Below are 20,603 nucleotides of genomic sequence, written 5' to 3'. Positions count from 1 at the left end.
TATTAAGGAGGTTCAGAATCAGGTTAATTATCACTGATATTGATACATGCCGTGAAGTTTGGTGTTTTGTGGCAGCAGTACAATGTAAATACACAAAAAAAGTACTATAAGTTGGAATTTTAAAAAACATCATCACAATAATGTTAATAAATAATGCTAAAGTGGAATAGCAAGGCAGTATTTATGTGTTCCTGGCCTATCAAGAAATCTGAGGGCAGAGGGGAAGAAACAGTTCCTGGAACATTGAGTGTGGGTCTTCAGGTTTCTGTACCTCCTCCCTGGTAGTAATGAGAAGAGGGTATGTCCTGGATGGTGAAGGCCCTTAATGATGGTGACATACTAAATCTCCTCAAACTCCTAATGAAATATAGGTGCTGGCATCCTTATTTCATGACTGCATCAGTGTGTTCAGCCCAGGGTAGATCCTCTGAGATGTTGACACCCAGGAACATGAAGCTGCTCCAAAATCTGAATGTTCCAGGATGTTTGGCTGAACTCCATCACCCTTCTATCACCAATTGTTGTCAATGAAAGATACATTGATTGTTATATATTCATAAAAGCGGAGCTGTGAAAAGGACCACCAAACAATTTTGAAGTTTTTTGTTAAGACAGCCAAGATTGACTGGGCAGGCAGGTAGACAGTTTCGTGAGGTGTATTCACTTTGTAATCTATGCAGGACTTTTGTGTGCTCCCAAAGTGTAGCGATTACTTTAAAACAAACTGAAAGTGCTGAGAGTCTAAGCCAGGAGATCAGCACTGTATGATGCGTTTCCACAATAATGATATTCCAAAGTTGAAAAAGGTACTTTCAATGTTTTATTATGAGACCAGCAAAGATGAATGTTATAGTGACAAAAAAACTAACAAAACTAAATTAGCAATATTGCAATTTTAGCATTCAATAATGTCCCAATTAGCATAACTAAGCTATCGAACTAAATTAGTGGTCAATGAAAAAATATCACCCCGTGGCTTACCTCCTCAACTAAACTAAACTAATTAAGCGTGAATATGTAACTATACTCAGTTGCTTCTACCACCTCCAACCCACATGACAGATTACCATAATAAACACACCACAAAAATAATGCAGACAGAAAATAGAATCATGGCTCCAACCAATAGAAAAATGATTCATGACTCCTACATGAACCATGGACGCAAGTTTCTCAAAACAACCAAATCCTCCTCCTCTGCTTAAGAGCTGGGCCAAGAGTCAGTGGGGGCATTGCATATTTTTATGGAACTTTAAGCACATCTCTAAATCTTTTCCTCGGGTAATTTCTTCCTACAAATAGAGTGTTGGCTTCAGGAGTCTGGTATAAGGTAGGTGAAGTACTTGATACTGGTTTATTATTGCTCCATGTACTAAAACATTTTGTGTGCCAACAGACAGATCATTGCTCTTTTTAAAAAGGCCATGCTCTCTCATTACTACCATCAGGGAGGAGGCACTGGAGCCCAAAGACTCACATTCAATGTTTTAGGAACAGTTTCTTCCCCTCCACCATCAGATTTCCAAACGGAACATGCCAAGAACCCATGAACTCACGAGTTTGCTCTCTTTTTGCATTACTTATTTTTACTGTATTTCATATTGTCATTGATAGTACCTTTTTACATATTGCACTGTGCTGCTGCCGCAAAACAACAAATTTTATGACAAATATCGGTGATAATGAACCCGATTCTGATTCTATGTTGAGGTAGAACAAACTAAAACAGAATGAATATAATGTAACAGTTAAAGAGAAAGCGCAGTGTAGGTCAACAAAAATACAAGTGCAAGGGCCACCAGGTAGAGTGAGAGATCAAGAGTTCATCTTTATCCTACAAGAGGTTCATTCAAGAGTCTTATAACAGCAGAAGAGAAGCATAACCAGTGAAGCAAATTAGGACTTCAGTACTATGTATTGGCGTGGGAGAGGACACTGATGTTGGTTCACTTATTCTTCCAGTTCATCATAGAGGATTTAGCATAGACAGCATTGGTAGATTTTGTCCAATGCCTTGAGATGCCTATTGTAGGTGCACAAAGACAAAAGTCACTGTAAATTGCGGGTTTGTTGCAGAACTGAGGTTTGGATCTTCAAACATCCTTAATTCCTTTAAGCAACCATTGGCTGGGCTGCTGCATGCAACTTCATTATCAACGCCAGCCTTCAGTGACCGGTAGCACCAAGATATAAACACAAGAGATTATGCAGACATTGGAAATCCAGAGCAACAAACATGAAATGCTGGAGGAACTCAGCAAATCAGGCAGCATTAATGGAGGGGTATAAACAGCTGATGTTTCAGGCCAAGACCCTTCATCAGGACTGGAAAGGAAGAGGGCAGAAACCAGAATAAGAAGGTGTGGTGGGCGGGGAGGGTGGCAGGTGATTGGTGAAACCAGGTGAGTGGGGGGGGGGGGGGGGGTGGTGAAGTAAGAAGCCCGGAGGGTGATAGGCGGAAAAGGTAAAGGAATGAAGAGGGAATCTGGTAAGAGAGGAGAGTGGACCATGGGAGAATGTGGAGGGGCACCTGAACAAGGTGATGGCAGGTGAGGAGAAGGGATAAAAGGGGAGCCAGAATGGGAATTGTCAAGAAGGGAGAGGTGGGAAAACTTACTGGAAGTTAGAGAAATCAATGTTCATGCTGTTAGTTTGGAGGCTACTCGGGTGGAATGTTTATTCTTCTCCATAGATGCTGCCTGACCTGCTGTGTTCCTTCAACATTTTTGTGTTTGTTACTCTGGTACCCAGACATGTTTTCCCCTTGCAATCCAAAGTACTGTAGGACGTTTAAAAATGTTATGTGTTGTAGTGCAGGGGTCACCAACCTTTTTTGCACCACGGACTGGTTTAATATTGACAATATTCTTGCAGACCGGCCGACAGGGGCAGTGGGGGTGGTGTTAATCATGACCGGAGTATAGGTGATAAGTCAACTATGAGTCACTTATAAGTGGCTAATACACTCAATTTTGTTTCTAAAAGGGTTTATCTAGAATTAAATATTAAACACACAGCGCATATTTTCCTCGCATGAATATAGTGATAAGTCAATTATAAGTCAATAGCATCATAACATTTTAAGTAACGTTTGGATATTAGAAACACGTTTGGAAATGGACGCAACGTTTTCAGTGTTTTCGTGGCCATCTCAGGATATTCAGCCTTAACTTTGATCCAGAATGCCAGCAGAAATGTTATGTCAAACATACTTTTCAGCCCACCGTCATTTGCAAGCTCGAGGAGTTGATGATCTTCCTGCGCTGACATGGATGATTCACCAGGGACATTCACAAGTGGGTCACCAACCTATTCCTTTGCACGTCTTGGGTCATTTGCGGTTGGGAAGTAATGCTCGAATTCTGTCGACAGCGAAGATAGGTGATCGCGCACCAGCTGTGAGAAGGATGGTGCAGCCTCAGCCTCTCCTAAAATCCCAGCTAATGTTGGCAACATGTCAAATATGCCCCTGTCCACTTGCCGTCCCCACAGTTCCAGTTTGGCTTTGAAAGCACTTTTATCTGCCAACTTGAAGACAGTTGTCATGCTCCCCTGAAGGGACAAATTGAGCAGGTTAAAGACGTCACACAGATAAGGGAGTTTTGCTATCCACTCATCACGGAAGTGTGCTGCCAGTGGTGACTTTTTTCCTGAAAGATATCTCTGTAGCAGCTCTCTTAACTCAAAAACCCTGGCCAGGGCTTTCCCCCTTGATAGCCACCTGACTTCAGTGTGTAAGAGAAGGCGTTTGTGCATCCTTTTCCTCGCAAAGCTGCTCAAACAAACGTGAGTTAAGGGCTTTTGCTTTGATGTGATTGATAACTTCAACAACGTCACTAATATGCTGTTAAGATCAGGTGACATTTTTCAGCTAGCTAGCATTTCCCTGTGTATGACACAGTGTGTAGTGAAACCAGACAGCTGTCTAGTCATAGCTGCAGCCCCGTCTGTGCATATTCCAACACAGAATGACCAGTCCAGTTTCCCTGACATGTAGTCATTCAAAGACTTGAATAGTTCTGCCCCAGTTGTGTTAGTTGGCAGTGGCAGTGCACACAACATATCCTCGTGCACATCATCTTGAAATATATATCGCAAATAAACCAGCAATATTGCCTTGTTGTCCACATTGGTAGACTCATCAACCTGGGAAGCATACCATGGTGTCTCGCTAAGCCGTTCCAACAGCTGTGCTTCGATGTCCTCCGCTATGTCATCGATTCCCCTTGAAACTGTGGTAGCCGAAAGAGAAACCTGTGCCATTTTGTTAGCTGCAGCTTCTTCCAACAACAGTTCACAGCACATGTCCTTGGCAGCAGGTGAATCAATTCTTCACCAACAGTGAAAGGCTTCTTAGCCTTAGCAACACGGCTAGCCACTAAGTACGATGCTCTCAGAGCAGCAGCATTTGTGGAGGTGGTGGCTCTCAGCACTTGCTTCTGTCCCGCTTGTTCACGTTTTTTCCACTCAAAAAACTCAACGGGTTTGTCTTTTAAGTGCAGGGTGCTTGGACTCAAGGTGCCAAAGCAGTTTTGAGGGCTTCATTGCCTCATTAGACAGCTTGTCTCCACATGTCACACACAGGGGGCTTGGAGCGTGTGGGTCACCAGTCAAATTAAAGCCATTATTTTATGTACGACTTGTCGTATTTTCTGTTGAAGGAAGCTTTTTTTTTCCCCTTTGCAGTCTCTGTATTATCATCATCTTTAGGCCTTTTATGTCCCTTACCACCTCTTCCAAAGAAACTCAAGCGCCGTTCGTTTTGTACCCATCGAGTAGTTAGTGGATCTCCAACTTCCTCTCAGGGTGACCCAAGACGGAAAAGTGAACAGAAAGGGAAGGGGACGCTTCACTCTAATGAGCACACGAACAATGCAAGGAGACTAATACAGACCTACGATGAATGGGAGGCGATAAATGAACGAACGCTTTTCTCGCAATTTCTAGAAGTTTCCCTCACGACGTCACGGAGTGGCAGCGGCCCGGTGACAACGGGCTGACGTAATAAGAGAGGCGGAAGTGAGCGCAGAGGTTGCGTGTTTTCCCTCCCTCGTCTCTGGTTGCTGCTCAGCGGATGTTTTAGATCGGTCTGGAGGTGGCAGCGAGTGGAGGTGGAAGCTGCTGACTGTGGATAGGAGGGCACGGGCTCAGGAGGTGAGAGGATGACCGGGGCCCGGGCTCCGGCTCCGCCATGGCGGACAAGCCACAGCGAAACAGCGGCCTGGGAGAACAAAATGGGGGTAACGGGTGCACTGGGAAGCCGAGGCCGCCATTCCCCGTCCGTGTAGGAGGTTTTTGGGGGGGAGGGGGGTGGTAGGCACCCGAGAGAAGTTGGTGGGTGGGGAGAATCTCGGGCGGCGCGGCCTCTAGTTGTAAGCCTGCCGCTCGGTGTGCGCCGTCCCTCGTCTTCCTAGCGGCGGCATTGAGCTGTACCCTACCCTTCCACTGGGCACTGCGATTTCAGGGTTTGGCCTTGGCCTCCGACGGATGATCCCTGTCATAATGCTGTTTGCAACGGTCTCATGACTCTGTGGTAAACTATCACCGCTTGATCCCCACCAGTCCGATCCATTCTGCTTCCATCTCGTACAGGCAGGCAGGAACACAGATCGCGTTGGTAATTTCTTGTGTTTCCTCTCACCACCATATATTAGTCACTCACTTATTTGTGTATCGAGTTTTGATCTGGTTTTAGATACAATCGGTGTATATCGCCAGCGGTTGCCTAGTCAACGCGTTACTATTGCATAATGGTTCAGAACTGGATTTGTTAGTTGTTCAGAAGTCAGCATTCCACATTTGTTTCTTTCCGATTCATTAGTTCAGGAATGTAGTTATATAGAAAGTTGGTACAGTGTGTTCCTACGACTGTTAAAAGATCCAGGGCCACAACCATCTGAATTTTTAAAGCCTTGATAGTAATGGGATATGATTCGTTGATTTGTAAAATTGAACAATGGTTTAGTTCTAATAAATTGTGTGCTTCAGCTGGTAACTTTAGCTGATGCACTGATAAATTTTGCTTAACTTGTGAAATCTTAAAGGGCTCAAGGGAGGAGAGTATTTGTACAGAAATACTTTTTGAGATTGTAACAAACAATTCTAAATCTGTAGTTTTTAAAGAAGGCTTGAAAGCTAAGGACACAAACAAGGAAGTGTCTTTTGTACTTTGTTACATGGGGAGATTCCGTTTAGAATCATTTTGAAAGAAATTTTGAAAAATGTGGATTGAATTGCTCCTTTAGGTATTTGAGCACTAATCTGGATCAAAATACCTATAGCAGAGTGTCTTAGATGAGACTTTAAAATGAAATTGTTCCTCTTCAGTGAGATTCAAAACATATGCTTTCAAAGAACTGAGTGACAGTTATGCAGGCAGATTTGTTCTTCCAGAGTAGAAATCTTAAGTATTAGAAGACCTGCATTTAAGGTAAAAAGGGGAAGGTTGATTTTGAGTGGCAGGTACTTAAAATAGGCTGCCAGGGGTAGTGGTGGAGGTGTTTGAGGCTTTTAGATAGACTCGTGTAAATGCAAGGAATGGAGATATGGATTTTGTGCAGGCTTGAGACATTTAGTTTAATTTAGCATCATGTTTGGCGCTGGCATTGTGAGCTGAACAGGCTCTTCAGCTCTCAATGCCAGTGCCCGACATGACATGGACTCAGGCCCTTCTGCCCAACTCGTCTATGCCAGCCAATGGCCCAATGCAAGTTGGTTGCCTTTCCCTGTGTTTGGCCAACATTTCTAAGCCTTTCAAATCTATTACTCATTCAATTGTCTCTCAATTATAATAATTGCACTCGTTTCTACCATTTCCCCAGTTTGCTTTTGCATATCGCCACCATTCTGTGTGGCAAAACTTGCCTCTTGTGTCTCGGAGTCATTGATGGCTTTTGCCTGTACTTACTGGAGCTTTGAAGAATGTGGGGTGGGGGAGCTCTCATTGAAACCTATTGAGTATTGAATGATGCCGTTGGAGTGGTCATGGCTAGGATGTTTCCTGCAGTTGGCAGTCTTGTACACCTTGAAGTACAAGAACGTCCCTTTAGTAACAGAGATGAGGAATTTCTTTAGCCAGAGGGTGGTGAATCTGTGGAATTAAGATGGCTGTGAAAGCCAAGTCATCGTGTATATTTAAAACAAGTTGATAGGTTCTTGATTAGTAAGGGTGTCAAAGATTACAGGGAAGAAAGCAGGAGAATGGGGTCGAGGGGAAAATAAATCTGCCGTGATAGAATGGTGGAGCAGACACAATGGTCCAAATTGCCTAATTCTGCTCCTATGTCTAATGTCCCCTTTGAATCTTTTTTGTCACTTTAAACACTTGGAGAAAAACTGACCATTCATATTATCTATGTCCCTTATGATTTCCCTTACAATTTAAAAAATCCTCTAAGGTACCCTGTCTGGGGAATTAATTGTCAGCCTAATCTATCTCTTTGTAACTCAAGTCCACCAGTCATGGCAAAATCCTTGTCGCTTTTTTCTGCATTTTCTATAGTTTAATCTCATGTTTTCTATAGCATAGTGACTAGAACTGTGCATGTACTCCCAGGTGAGGGCTCACAAATGTGTTCTACAGGTGCAGCCTTGCATCTCCAACTGTTGTACTTTGTGCCCCTTCCCATCAAAGCAACTGTGCCATGTGCTGCCTTCACCACACTGTTCAGTTAATTTCTGCATGGGGGCTTTTCCTGGTGGTTGTGGCTAATAATTAATCCTCATCAAGCATCATTGAAACAGATGGAAGGTCCTAAAGCTGTTTGATTTAATTGATCATTGCATTTCTTAGATTGCTATGCTTGAAGATGGAAAATGTCAGAATCACTATTTTGGGTTAAAAGTGCTTAGGTATATTCTAGCTGTTTTTGAAAAAGTTATTTTTACTTAATAGAAAATGTTAGTTTTTTTCCTGTTTTGAAACATACCCAACTTGTTGTCACCACTTGTGATTGAAAAGTGTAGAGCAGGGCCAGAAAATTAAAACCAGTTGAAGCTGTGTCTGTTGGAACAGAACTAATATAACACACATAGCTTTATTTGTAGATTTACAAGGCAGAGTACTGTGCTGAAGTCTACATGTATATGTAGAGTACTACGGCACCCAAAACTTTTGCACAGTAGTATAGTAATTTTATGTATTGCTCTGTACAGCTGCCACAAAACAAATTTCATGACGTGAGTGATAAACCTGATTCTGATGTGGGTCGCTTTTGTGGATTGAGAGTTGGGGGGGGGGTGCACAGAGTGGGGAATCATGGTTGGAAAAAGAGGAGAGGGAGGGAGCAGGATTACCGGAGAGACATTGTGTAATGATCAATAAACCAATTATTTGGAATCATATGACCTTGACTGTTGTCTCAGGGCTGGGTGTGTCTGCACCTGCACTTCACCCCTGCCCCTGGCACTTCTCTGCCAGCTGTCCCTCCTTGACCCTTGCTATTCCCAATAACCTTTGCTCCCACCAGATTTACAAACTTGCTTGCCGCTCCACTGTATGTGCCTAAGACTGTTGCTAGTACAGTACATGTGAGAAAATGGAGAGTGGTGTTGAGGGATAATAAATTAGCCAGAATGGAATGCTGGTTCAGACTAGATGGGCCAAATGGTCTTATTCAGAAATAAAAGCTTTTGAAATTTAGACCAGCTTTGGAATGGAGTAATAATTTGAAGTAATAGTTCAGGAGACAGCTATGTCCCTGATTAATGTCATGCTGTAACAACCTTTCTGTGCATTGATCTTTGAACCACAGGGTCAACTCCTGCTTCAAGGAATTTTGCAAGTCAGTGTTTGCATATGGACTTCATCACAACATGTTTCATGGTCAAGGTTTATTTGAGAACTGAGCCTCCTCCGTGTTAAGGCTTATAAATGTTGAAGTTTTACCCTGGCCCTTCCTAGCTTACCACTACTTTTATTTAAACTGGGAAAAACATCCAAACAACTTCGCAGGCATTACCAAAGTTAACACTCAGAGGATATAAGGAGACTCGGAAGGTTGTATGTCTTAAAGGCATTGAGAAAGTTTGAGGTATGGGGGAAATTTCAGAGCTTTGACACTAAAAGGTAAACCTATTAATTATGCAGTTGTATTTATCGAGCTGCTCTTTGCTGTTTTATACAGGGTGATACTGTGTTACTCATTTGGAATCACTGAAGTGAATCAGAAATGTGGATTGATTTCCTGCTTTAGCTATTTGAGCACTAATCTAGATCAACAGATTGTTGTGAGCGTCACCTCTATAGCAAAAATATCTTTTGGGGAGACTTTAAGATGAAATTATGTTCTTCACACAAGTTCAAAAGATAGAATGTGGTGTCGTAAGTACATCAATAATAAATTTACTTTGAACATGATGGGAGTTGGTGAAATATTTTCATGTTCAAAGTAAATTTATTATCAAAATACATATCAGTCACCTTGAGATTCATTTCCTTGTAGGCATTTAGAGGAAACTTAAATATGACATTGTAGCTAAGTGCAAATCCACAGTCATAGTCACAGTATAAAGCAAGTACAGCAGGCTGCTAAGCATACGGCCTTGTGGTGCAGCTGTGCTGGTGGTGATTGTGGAGGATATGTTACTTATTTTTTTGCTAATTTAATTTAACTATTTAATATATATTTATATACTTCATTTTTTTTCCTGTTATGTATTGCACTATACTGCTGTCACAGGGACAGCATATTTCATAACATATGCCAGTGATATTAAACCTGATTCTGACATTCAGTCACATTTTTCCCTTTCAGACCTTTTCTGTGATTTCCTTCATTATCTCTTCCACCATCTTTTATTGTTCCTCAAGAGTGAAGCTGACTTCTGAGACATGCTCTCTGAGGCTCTTTTGTAATTGCCACTCTCCTGTTGGTCCAAGGGATAATGCTGTCCAAAGCTTGTGGCTTACTTCAAAACCCCAGGTTCAGTCCTTGGCAGCATCTTCAGTCACCTGTCTGATGTCAACTGATTATCTTTTGGATTGCATCACATGATTTGTAAGCTGGCTTGGGTGAATGCGTCCTGCAGGAGGTGAAGTATTACCCTTGCCACCATTAGTGATCAGTCTATGCAGTGAATTCGTTGGAGATGGGCAATTATGATTCTTGGCAGGGCAGAAAGTCAGTTTGTGAAGAGGATATGAGGAGGTTAGTGGAATATTGTTAGTGTACGTAAAGATCTGGCATTTGGTGTAAAATTTGAAACTGCCCTTTTGGCAGGGAAGATATAAAAATGGTGACAGACTGCAGAACTTTTGAGTTGCAGAGAGCCTCGGATATCCGATCGCTTGAATCACTTGGTTAGTATTAGCTGCTGTGTATAATGGCAGTGCGGCGCAGGTAGTGCAAGTGTGTCTCTTATCCTTAGACCAAGTTAAGTCCTCACTTCTGGTACTGTTTGTGTGAAGCTTGCATGTTCTCCCTGTGAATGTGTAGGCTTTGTTTTGGTGCTTCTGTTCACACCACATTTGAAATGTATTCTGACCGTTGGGCTATTTACCTACTATAAACTAGCTCCAATGTGAGTGGTTGGAGAATTGTAAGGGGGAGGATAATGGTATTTATGATTGAATAGTCTGCAGGGAATTAAGTGGGTGAGGGAATAGCATTAAGGGCTTTGGTTTGAGAGCCAGCTTTCTCAATGGTATTTTGTAATGAAAAGTGCAAGAGGTAATATAATGTTATTGTTTTTTGCCAAGGGAATGTAATAAAGTTTATGCTAGGTTGTATAGTACATTGGTGATATTATGTGAAGTACTTTGTATTGTCTCCTTATTTAAGGAAGAATGTAAATATGTTTGGATGGGAAGTGTGGAGCTATCTGTATCAAAGGAGATACTTCCCTCTAGTAGCCTGCAGGTCACCTTGAGGAAGGTGTAGCATCTGTTTAGCCACCCTCCCTGATCAAGGTTGTGTGAAGCAATGGAAACAGGTAGTGGACAGTTATATGAGCAGCTGATGCATATCACAAATCCTGGTTACATGACCACTGATGCCAGCCAGCCAGTCTCTGAGGAGTATTGATAATAGCCAGGGTCACCCATCGTGTAAACACTCTACCCAGAAGAAGGCGATGGCAAGCCATTTCTGTAAAAAAAAACACACACACACACACTGCCAAGAATAATCATGGTCATGGAAAGACAATGATTGCCCAGATCAAACAACACGGTGCACATAATGAACGAAAGTAAATATGTTTGAAGCAGTTCAGTGAAAGTTTGCTAGATTGCTATTGCAAGAGTCATTAAGGAAAATTTGGACAAGCATGGCTTGTATTTGATGTAGTTATCGAGAAGCTTCTTTCATTAATCAAAAAAGATTTTGTGTAGGTTGTGATTGGATGGGGAGAGGATGTTTCCTCCTGTAGTAGAATCTAGGATTCGAATAATTGTTTAAGATGGATGACGCAAAAGAATGAGGGTTGAGAATCTTGAGGAAAGTATTAAGTGATAATCTTTTCCATTTTTCTTATTTGCTTAATGTTGCTCTGCTAATTTGCTTTAATTATTAGAATCAATGTGATTTTCATCCATTGTCACCTTATTTGTGCCATATGTTAAGAGGGGTTGGGATGTGATTTTAAAAAAATGAGTGGGATGTGGTGATATTTGATAACATGACTCTTTATCTGATTAGACTGTTTAGAATTCTTGAGCAGAATTTAAAATTATTTTCATAGTGGTCCTTTTTTCCTTCTGGAATTAAGTAATTAAATCAGGAATAAATAGACCAAATCAATAAAAATAAAACTGGGTTGTTGTGTACATAGAAAATAGAACAGTATAGCACAGTACTGGCCCTTCAGCCCGCAATGTTGTACCAACCTTTTAACCTACTCCAAGATCAATCTAGCCCTTCCCTCCTGCGTTGCTCTATTTTCTTTCCTCCATGTGCCTGTGTAAGAGACTTTCTTTCTTTTTAAATCTTTTTATTTATTTTAAACAAACATAAATGAAACATGACTACAGAGAGCTTGAGAGTACATAATTAATAGGTTAAAGTATAAATACAAATAGATGATAATCCATATATAATAACCTCCCAAACTCATAGTAATTATGAAAAATGGAGTAAATAAGAAACCTCCCCCCCCAAAAAAAACCTAACCAACATGGGCCATTGCATTATGTCAAATATACACAGTAGCGTCAATAACTCTGTACCTCCATCCAAGTAATTAAGGATAATAAAAGTAAGGTTTAGGAAAAGTCAGTTTAGCTCATATGAAAATGTTGAATAAATGGTCTCCAAGTTTCTTCAAATTTAACTGAAGGGTCAAAGGCAACACTTCTAATTTTTTCTAAACTCAAACAAGAAATAGTTTGAGAAAACCATTGAAATATAGTTGGAGGATTAATTTCTTTCCAGTTTAATAGGATAGATCTTCTAGCCATTAATGTAACAAATGCAATCATCTGCCGGGCTGAGGGGGATAAACAACTATTATCCACCATTGGTAAACTGAAAATTGTAGTAATAGGATGCGGTTGCAATTTGATACTCAGAACTGTTGAAATAGTACCGAAAATATCTTTCCAATAATTTTGCAAGCAAGGGCAAGACCAAAACGTGGGTCAATGAAGCAACTTCAGAATGGCATCTGTCACAGGTTGGATTAACATAAGAATAAAATCGAGCAAGTTTATCCTTGGACATGTGAGCCCTATGTACAACCTTAAATTGTATTAGGGCATGTTTAGCACAAACACAAGAAGAATTGACTAATTGTAAAATTTTCTCCCACTGCTCAGTGGGTATAAGACAGAAGTTCTTTTTCCCATTCCTTAATTTTTTCTGATACTCCTGGCAGTATTTTCATGATCATATTTTAAATGATGGTTGCTAAACCCTTCTGGCAAGGATTCAGAGCTAAAAAAATTTCCGTAATGTCCGTTGGACATAATTTCGGAAAAGACTGTAACGTATTATTCAAGAAATTTCTAACTTGCAAGTATCTTTTTTAAAAAAAAAAGTTTTAGGCAAATTATATTTATTGGATAGCTGTTCAAAGGACATAAAACTGTTATCTAGAAATAGATCACGAAGACATGTTATACCTTTTGTTTTCCATAGTACAAAGGCTTGATCCATAAAAGAGGGCTGAAAAAAAGTTAGATATAATAGGGCTTGATAAGATAAACTTATCTTATCAAGCCAAACAATTTATGAAATTGAAACCATATTTGTAATGTATATTTAACTATAGGATTTGTTGTGTTTATTCAATTTAGATAAAGCAAAAGGAAGCGAAGATTCTAAAATAGAAAACAATGAGAAATCTTGTACAGATTTACATTCTAAATTTACCCTTGCTCAGTTTAGTAGCTTTTCTGGCTACAAACTGAATTTTAATAAGAGTGAACTATTTCCATTAAATATGCAAGTTTCAATCTATAAACACTTACCATTTAAAGTTGTCACAGATCATTTTACTTATTTGGGTATTAAAATTACCAAGAAACATAAGGATTTATTTAAAGTTAATTTTTTACCTTTTATTGACCAAATCAAGCAACTTACTACCAGGTGGTCCCCATTGTCATTGGTTGGTTGAATTAATGCTATTAAGATGATAGTATTACCCACATTTTTATATTTATTCCAAGCATTACCAATTTTTATTCCTAATTTTTTTTGATATTATTGACTCCAAAATATCCTCGTATGTGCGGCAGAATAAAAATCCTAGATTAAGTAGAAAAAAGTTTACAGAAGCCTAAGAAGGAAGGTGGTTTGGCTTTGCCAAACCTAAGATTTTACTATTGGGCAGTTAATATTTAATATTTTGGACACAAGAATTGATTATAGCACCTTGCCCACAATGGGTAAATTTGGAATGTAAATCTGTACAAGAGACTCTTAAATGTACTTAGCATATCTGCTACCACAATCTTCAGCAGTGTGTCCTATGCACCCACCACTCTGTGTAATAAAACCTACCTCTGATTTCCCCCATACTTCCAATCTCTTTAAAATTATACCCTCATGTATTATACAGTCCACCCTAGAAAAGGGCTTTGGCTGTCTTTATCAATGCCTCTTGTACACCTCTGTCAAGTCATCTTTCTTCTTCCACTCTAAAGAGGAAAGCCCTAGCTTATTCAACCTTTCCTGATAAAACATGCTCTCTGAAGCAGGCAGCATCCTCTTAAGAGCACCCTCTGTAAAGCTTCCACATTCTTCCTATAATGAGGAACACAGGAGCAGAACACAATACTCAGTGTTGCTCCTGATGTGGCCTCCTCTAAACTGGTGAGACCTGATGTAGATCGTGGGACAAGCACCTTTGGCCCATCAGAAAGAAGCAGGATTTCCTGGTGGCCAACTATCTACATTCCAATCCCCATTCTGACATGCCGTCCAGGTAACCTCCAACCTGATGGTATGAATATAGATCTCGTTAATTTCTGATACGTTTCCCCTCCCCCTCTTCAATTGACAACTCTGGCCCTTCCTCTTACCTCTTCTCACCTGTCTAATACCCCCTTTCTCTCATAGTCTACTTTCCTATCAGATTCCTTTAGCTTATTTTATCCATGCTCCCACCCACCTGGCTTCTTATACTCCTTACTCTCCGCCTCATTCTGGCATCTTCCCCATTTCTGTCCAGTCCTGATGAAGGATCTCAGCCCAAAACTTTGGCTGTTTATTGATTTCCATAGATGCTACCTGCCCTGCTGAGTTTCTCTAGCATTTTGACTGTTTAATCCTGTACTCTGCCATCTAATTTTGACCTTTCAAGTTGCATTACTGCACCTTTCTGCCAACTTTTCAGCCCAACCCTGCATCCTATCAATTGTCTGTTGTAGAAGAATTCAATCAGGCTTGTGAGGCTTGACCTGGGTCTCTCAAATCAACTGACTCTTCCCAATCAGACCATGCTCCTCCAAATTCTTGTAACCAGCTCTGGTTCCTTGTGTCAGTTGTATGAATATTTTTGAACTCCAGCTTCGCCCAGTTTGGACTTGTCTCCTGAAATCTAATGCAATGGTCCACAGAAAAATCTATCTGGGAGTTATTGTGAATGGGCAATAAAATGTCGTATAATTGGAAGACTTTCTCATTGTCTGAGCCTCACTTTTAAAAGTGAGGTAAATGGAGCCTTATTTGCCAGCATTTGAATAGACTTTATAAAGCGCAATATCAATTAGCTTTCAGAAATCACTAAATTAAAAATAACATCCTTCAGTGTCTTTGTAATAAGGTACTGCATTGTGGAGCAGTGTCTGATTTGTGCTTGTAATTCGAGTAACCCTCTAAAGAATTTTGCAGGTTAAAAGTGAAGGGTAAATATGACTTAGTTGTCTAAGAGTGCAGGTACCAAAACAATATTCTGCTTTTGTTTACTCTTGTGAAAACTCCAAGGAGTCTGAGGAAAGGGACTATAATTTGCTATTATTTGCTCAGGAACAGCTCCTCTGCCATCTGATTTCTGAATGGGCATTGAACCCATGAACGCGACCTCACTACTTTATTATCAGAATCAGGTTTATTATCACCAGCATGTGATGTTAAATTTGTTAACTTGGCAGTAGCAGTTCGGCCGGCTGGTGGCGCAATGGCATCAGCACCGGACTCCAGAGCGAAGGCTCCCGAGTTCGAATCCAAGTCGGGCCACCCCCACCCCCGAGTACGCTTTCCGTCCATGCCGGGTTGAGCGTTGAGCTAGCCACTTGGCCTCATAAAAAATACAAGGGTCGGGTCAGGAATGTTCATACCGTGACCCGGTTAATCTGAAAGGAGACCAATCCTGGCACCATGTGCCAGACAAGAATGGCTGACTGTCTGGTGCGACACGCTTAAAAAAAAAAAAGCAGCAGTTCAATGCAATGCATGACCTAGCAGAGAGAGTAAAAAATAATTAAAATAAAACATAATGCATAAACAAGTAAATGAATTACATATATTGAATAGATTATTAAAAATGTGCAAAAACAGAAATACTGTATATTTGAAGCAAAGTGAGGTACTGTCTAAAGCTTCAAAGTCCATTTAGGAATTGGATGGCCGAGGGGAAGAAGCTGTTCCTGAATCACTGAGTGTGTGCCTTCAGGCTTCTGTATCTCCTACCTGACGGTAACAGTGAGAAAAAGGCATGCCCTAGGTGCCGGAGGTCTTTTATAATGGACATTGCCTTTCTGAGACGCTGCTCCCTAAAGATGTCCTGGGTAGTGCCCAAGATGGAGCTGACTAGATTTACAGCCTTCTGCAGCTTCTTTCGGTCCTGTGCAGTAGCCCCTCCATACCAGACAGTGATGCAGCCTGTCAGAATGCTCTCCATGGTACAACTATAGAAGTTTTTTGCACTACTTACTTTAACTTTATAATAGACGATTGTTCTTAATGTAACTCAATTTATTCTCTATTTGTGTATGTATTCCATTGTACTTTTGCTGTAATAACAAATTTTACAGCATTTGCTGGTAATATTAAATATGATTCTGATATCTAATTGATAGCAGACTGGCTTGATATGTTGGCTGTTAGGCTATTTGCCTGCTGTAAACTACCCCTAATGAGTATGATTGTGGAAGAATTAGGAGCATGAGGATAATGGGTACAGGTGATTGAATATGATTAGCTAGTCACGCCTTTCAAACCTGATTGAGTTCAAGGAAATGTGTGCAGTTCTTATCACTTAGTTTGGAAGGATGTAATTTAAGGTGGAAAAGGACAGCAGAAATTCAGAGGGATCATACTGGAACTGGAGGGCTTCAGTAATCAGAAAATGCTGGGTAGTAATCCACTCACAAAAAAAGGGAAAATCTGCAGATGCTGGAAATCCAAGCAACACACACAAAATGCTGAGGGAGCTCAGCAGGCCGGACAGCCTCCGTCTCCGAGCCTGCCTCTTTGGCGAGGACTCTTCACCTACACTGAAGACCCCTTCTCCTGTTTTCAACCCTCCTCTGGATCTTTTTATTGCCAACTGCAAATGGGACATCAACTGTCTCAACTTCAACACTCTTCTCTCCAACTCCAACATTCTTTTTGAATGCTCTGCTCTCCACTCCCTCTGTACTAACCCTAACCTCTCCATCAAACCTGCAGATAAGGAGGAGGCTGTAGTAGTCTGGCATACTGACCTCTACCTTGCTGAGGCCCAGTGATAACTCAGACATCTCCTCTTACTTGCCATTTGAACAGGACCCCACTAAGGAGCACCAGGCCATTGTCTCCCACACCATCACTGACCTTATTAGCTCTGGGGTCTCCCATCCACTGTCACCAACCTCATAGTTCCCACGCTCTGCACCTTCCATTTTTACCTGCTATCCAAGATCCACAAACCTGGTTGTCCAGGAAGAACCATTGTTTCAGCTTGTTCCTGCCCCACTGAACTCATATTTGCATACCTCGACCCTGTTTTATTCCCCCCCGGAGTTCAGTCCCTTCCTACTTGTATCATGACATTTCACACACTGGATCTTTTCCTTGGCCCCCATCCTGGTTTTTAATTGATGTCCAGTCCCTATATACCTCCATCCCGTATGAGGAAGGCCTCTAAGCTCCTTCTTTATGGATACTAGACCTGACTAGTTCTCCTCTACCATCACTCTCCTCTGTCTAGCAGAACTTGTCCTCACTCTTAATTTCTCCTTTGGCTCCTCCCACTTCAAACAAATGGTGGTCATGTGCACTTGCATGGGTCCCAGCTATATTGTCTTTTTGTCGGCTACATGGAACAGTCTATGTTCCAGGCCTACATGGTGTCCATTCCCAACTTTTCCTACGCTACATCAACTGCATTGGTGCTGCTTCCTGCACCCATTTGGAGCTCATCAACTTTATCCACTTTGCCTCCAACTTCTACCCTGCCCTCAAATTATGTGATCCATTTCCAACATCTCCCTCCCCTTGATCTCTCTGTCTCCACCTCTGGAGACAGCTTATCACTGCATTATAAGTCCATGGACTCTCACAGCTATCTGGACTATAGCTCTTCCCACCCTGTTACTTGTAAAAACACTATCCTCCTCTCTAAATTCCTCAGTCTCTGCCACATCTGCTCTTAGGAGACGTCCTCCTTTTTCAAAGAAAGGGGCTTCCCTTCCTCCACCCTCAACGCTGCCCATAGCAGCAGGTCTTCCATTTCACACACATCTGTTCTTGCCTATCCTACTGCCACCCTACCAGGCAGAGGGTTCCTTTTGTCCTCGTTTACCACTCCACCAGCCTCTGTGTCCAGCACATAATTCTCCGCAACTTTTGCCATGTCTAACGGGATCCCGCCACCAAGCACATCTCTCTTCTCCCACCCCCCTTCTCTGCTTTCCACAGGGATCGCTCCCTACATGACTTCCTTTTTCATTCGTTCGTCCCTCCCCTCTGATATTCCTCCTGGCACTTATCCTTGCAAGCAGAAAAAGTGCTACACCTGCCCTTACACCACCTCTCTCTCTGGGCTCCAAACAGATCTTCCAAGTGAGGCAGCACTTGAGAATCTCTCAGGGTCATGCACTGTGTCCAGTGTTCCTGGTGTGGCCTTGTATTCCATCTGGGTAGCCTCCATCCTGATGGCATGAATGTTGATTTCTTGAACTTCCAGTAATGCCACCCTCCTCTCACCATTCTCCATCCCTTTTCCCTCTCTCACCTTATCTCGTTGCCTGCCCATCATCCCCCTCTGGTGCTCCAGTCCTGTGTCTCTTTCACCAATTGACTTCCAAGTCTTTACTTCACCCTTCCTCCTCCCAGTCTCATCTATCACCTTGTGTTTCTCTCTCCCCTTCTCTCACCTTTTAAATCTACTCATGTTTTTTCTCCAGTCCTGCTAAAGAGTTTTAGCGCAACATGTCGACTGTACTTATTTTTCCCCATAGGTGCTGCCTGGCTTGCTGAGTTCCTCCGGCATTTTGTGTTGAAACGCTAGGTAGGCTGGGATTTTTCCTTTGGAGGGTACAAGGCTGAAGAGTGACCTTGTAGAAGTATATAAAATCATTAGGGGCATAGATGGGATGAATGGCAATTACCTTTTTCCCAGGTAGGAGAGACTAAAGTTACAGGGCTTAGGTTTAAAACGAGGGTAAAGATTTAAAAGACCAGAGGGGGCAACTTTTTCCACAGTGTTGGGTTGAGCTGCCAGGAGATGCTGTTGAGGTGGGTGCAATTATATTGTTTAAAAGACATTTTAGGCTACATCCACACTAGACAGGATAATTTTGAAAACGCCGGTTTCGTGTAAAAACAATAGGCGTCCACACTGTGTTTTTAAAAATATCTCTGTCCACATTGAAATGGAGGTTTCGGCAAATCTCCTCCTCCTGCGCATGCGCAGGACACATCTATGGAAAACAAGCGACTTGTTTGGTGTCGAATCTCGCTGTGAAAGTGCAGTGACAGACTAGAAAAACTTAACTGATGGGCAGCTGTTGGCTCTCGCTCAGGAGGACTTAAAAGTAAAAAGAAAACACAAATACTGGAGTGTACGGAGGCAACCGACTGGGAGTTCACGGGCAGTATGACCTGGCTGATGACGAACACTAAAAAACTGACTAACTCTGTTGCATTAATAAAGCACCTTGTTAAATGTGTAAAACATGTCTGCATCAATATTATCTTGTCTTTCCATACAATGTTACATTAGGCTGTTACACATCCATTGTCAGAGAAGTACTTGCATAAATAGGTAAACCACCTTCATACGAGCAAGGACAGAAAACAGGGCAAAGTTAGTATACTTATTTATTTTTGGTAGCCTCCAACCTGATGGCATGAACATTGACTTCTCTAACTTCTGTTAATGCCCCTCCTCCCCTTCTTACCCAATCCCTGACATGTTTAGTTCTCCTGTTCTCCATCTCCCTCTGGTGCTTCTCCCCCCCCCCGGCCTTCTTTCTCCTGAGGCCTCCCTTCCCATGATCCTTTCCCTTCTCCAGCCCTGTATCACTTTCGCCAATCACCTTTCCAGCTCTTAGCTTCATCCCACCCCATCCGGTCTTCTATCATTTTGCATTTCCCCCTCCCCCCACTACTTTCAAATCTCATACTATCTTTCCTTTCGGTTAGTCCTGACGAAGAGTCTCGGCCCAAAACGTCGACAGCGCTTCTCCCTATAGACGCTGCCTGGCCTGCTGTGTTCTACCAGCATTTTGTGTGTGTTGTTGTTCGAATTTCCAGCATCTGCAGATTTCCTCGTGTTTGATACTTATTTATTCAGTAAGTTATGGGTCAAAGTTTTTGGTGAGTACATTTCTAACTTTTCTGGCTTCAGTCTCGTTGCAGTCTTCTGAAATTGTTAGGCTGCGTTCAAGAAAACAATGAAATGGCGTGCTGCTGTCTGACAGTGTTGTTAGGTTTCTCTGGTTACCCCATCCACACTGATCTGCCCAAGTGGCATTTTCAAAATTAAACACCCTGGAAAGCGTTTCTGAAAAGCTCCAGTTTCGGGGGACGAAAACGCCGTTTTAGTGTGGATGGAAGGTAAAAACCAAGAGAAAAAGCTTCGGTTACGGATTTATCCGGTGTAGTGTGGACGTAGCCTTAGACAGCTACATGCTTAAGAAAGGTTGAGGGTATGGACTATTTGCAGCAAAAATAGCTCGGGTGATTTGGGTTGAAGAAACTGTTTCCATGCTGTATAACTGAGTCTAATATCTA

At 41.8% G+C, this 20,603-nt stretch overlaps 1 protein-coding gene across 4 annotated transcripts in view; it reads left to right on the top strand.

Annotated features, from left to right (window-relative positions):
* The first annotated feature begins 4,998 nt into the window (after nt 1-4,998).
* dnajb6b (DnaJ heat shock protein family (Hsp40) member B6b) overlaps nt 4,999-20,603 on the top strand; it is a 103,933-nt gene continuing 88,328 nt past the window's right edge. For 2 of the 4 annotated variants that reach the window (XM_073054877.1, XM_073054875.1), the window contains exon 1: nt 5,000-5,154. The gene's annotated coding sequence lies outside the window, so the exon portion shown is untranslated. Of the gene's footprint in view, nt 5,155-20,603 lie in introns of all 4 variants that reach the window. The other 2 variants (XM_073054878.1, XM_073054876.1) reach the window with 2 other exon arrangements.

This window comes from Hemitrygon akajei, chromosome 8, assembly GCF_048418815.1.
Source record: "Hemitrygon akajei chromosome 8, sHemAka1.3, whole genome shotgun sequence".
NCBI classification, from domain to species: domain Eukaryota; kingdom Metazoa; phylum Chordata; class Chondrichthyes; order Myliobatiformes; family Dasyatidae; genus Hemitrygon; species Hemitrygon akajei.
This window is presented reverse-complemented; position numbering and strand designations above follow the sequence as displayed.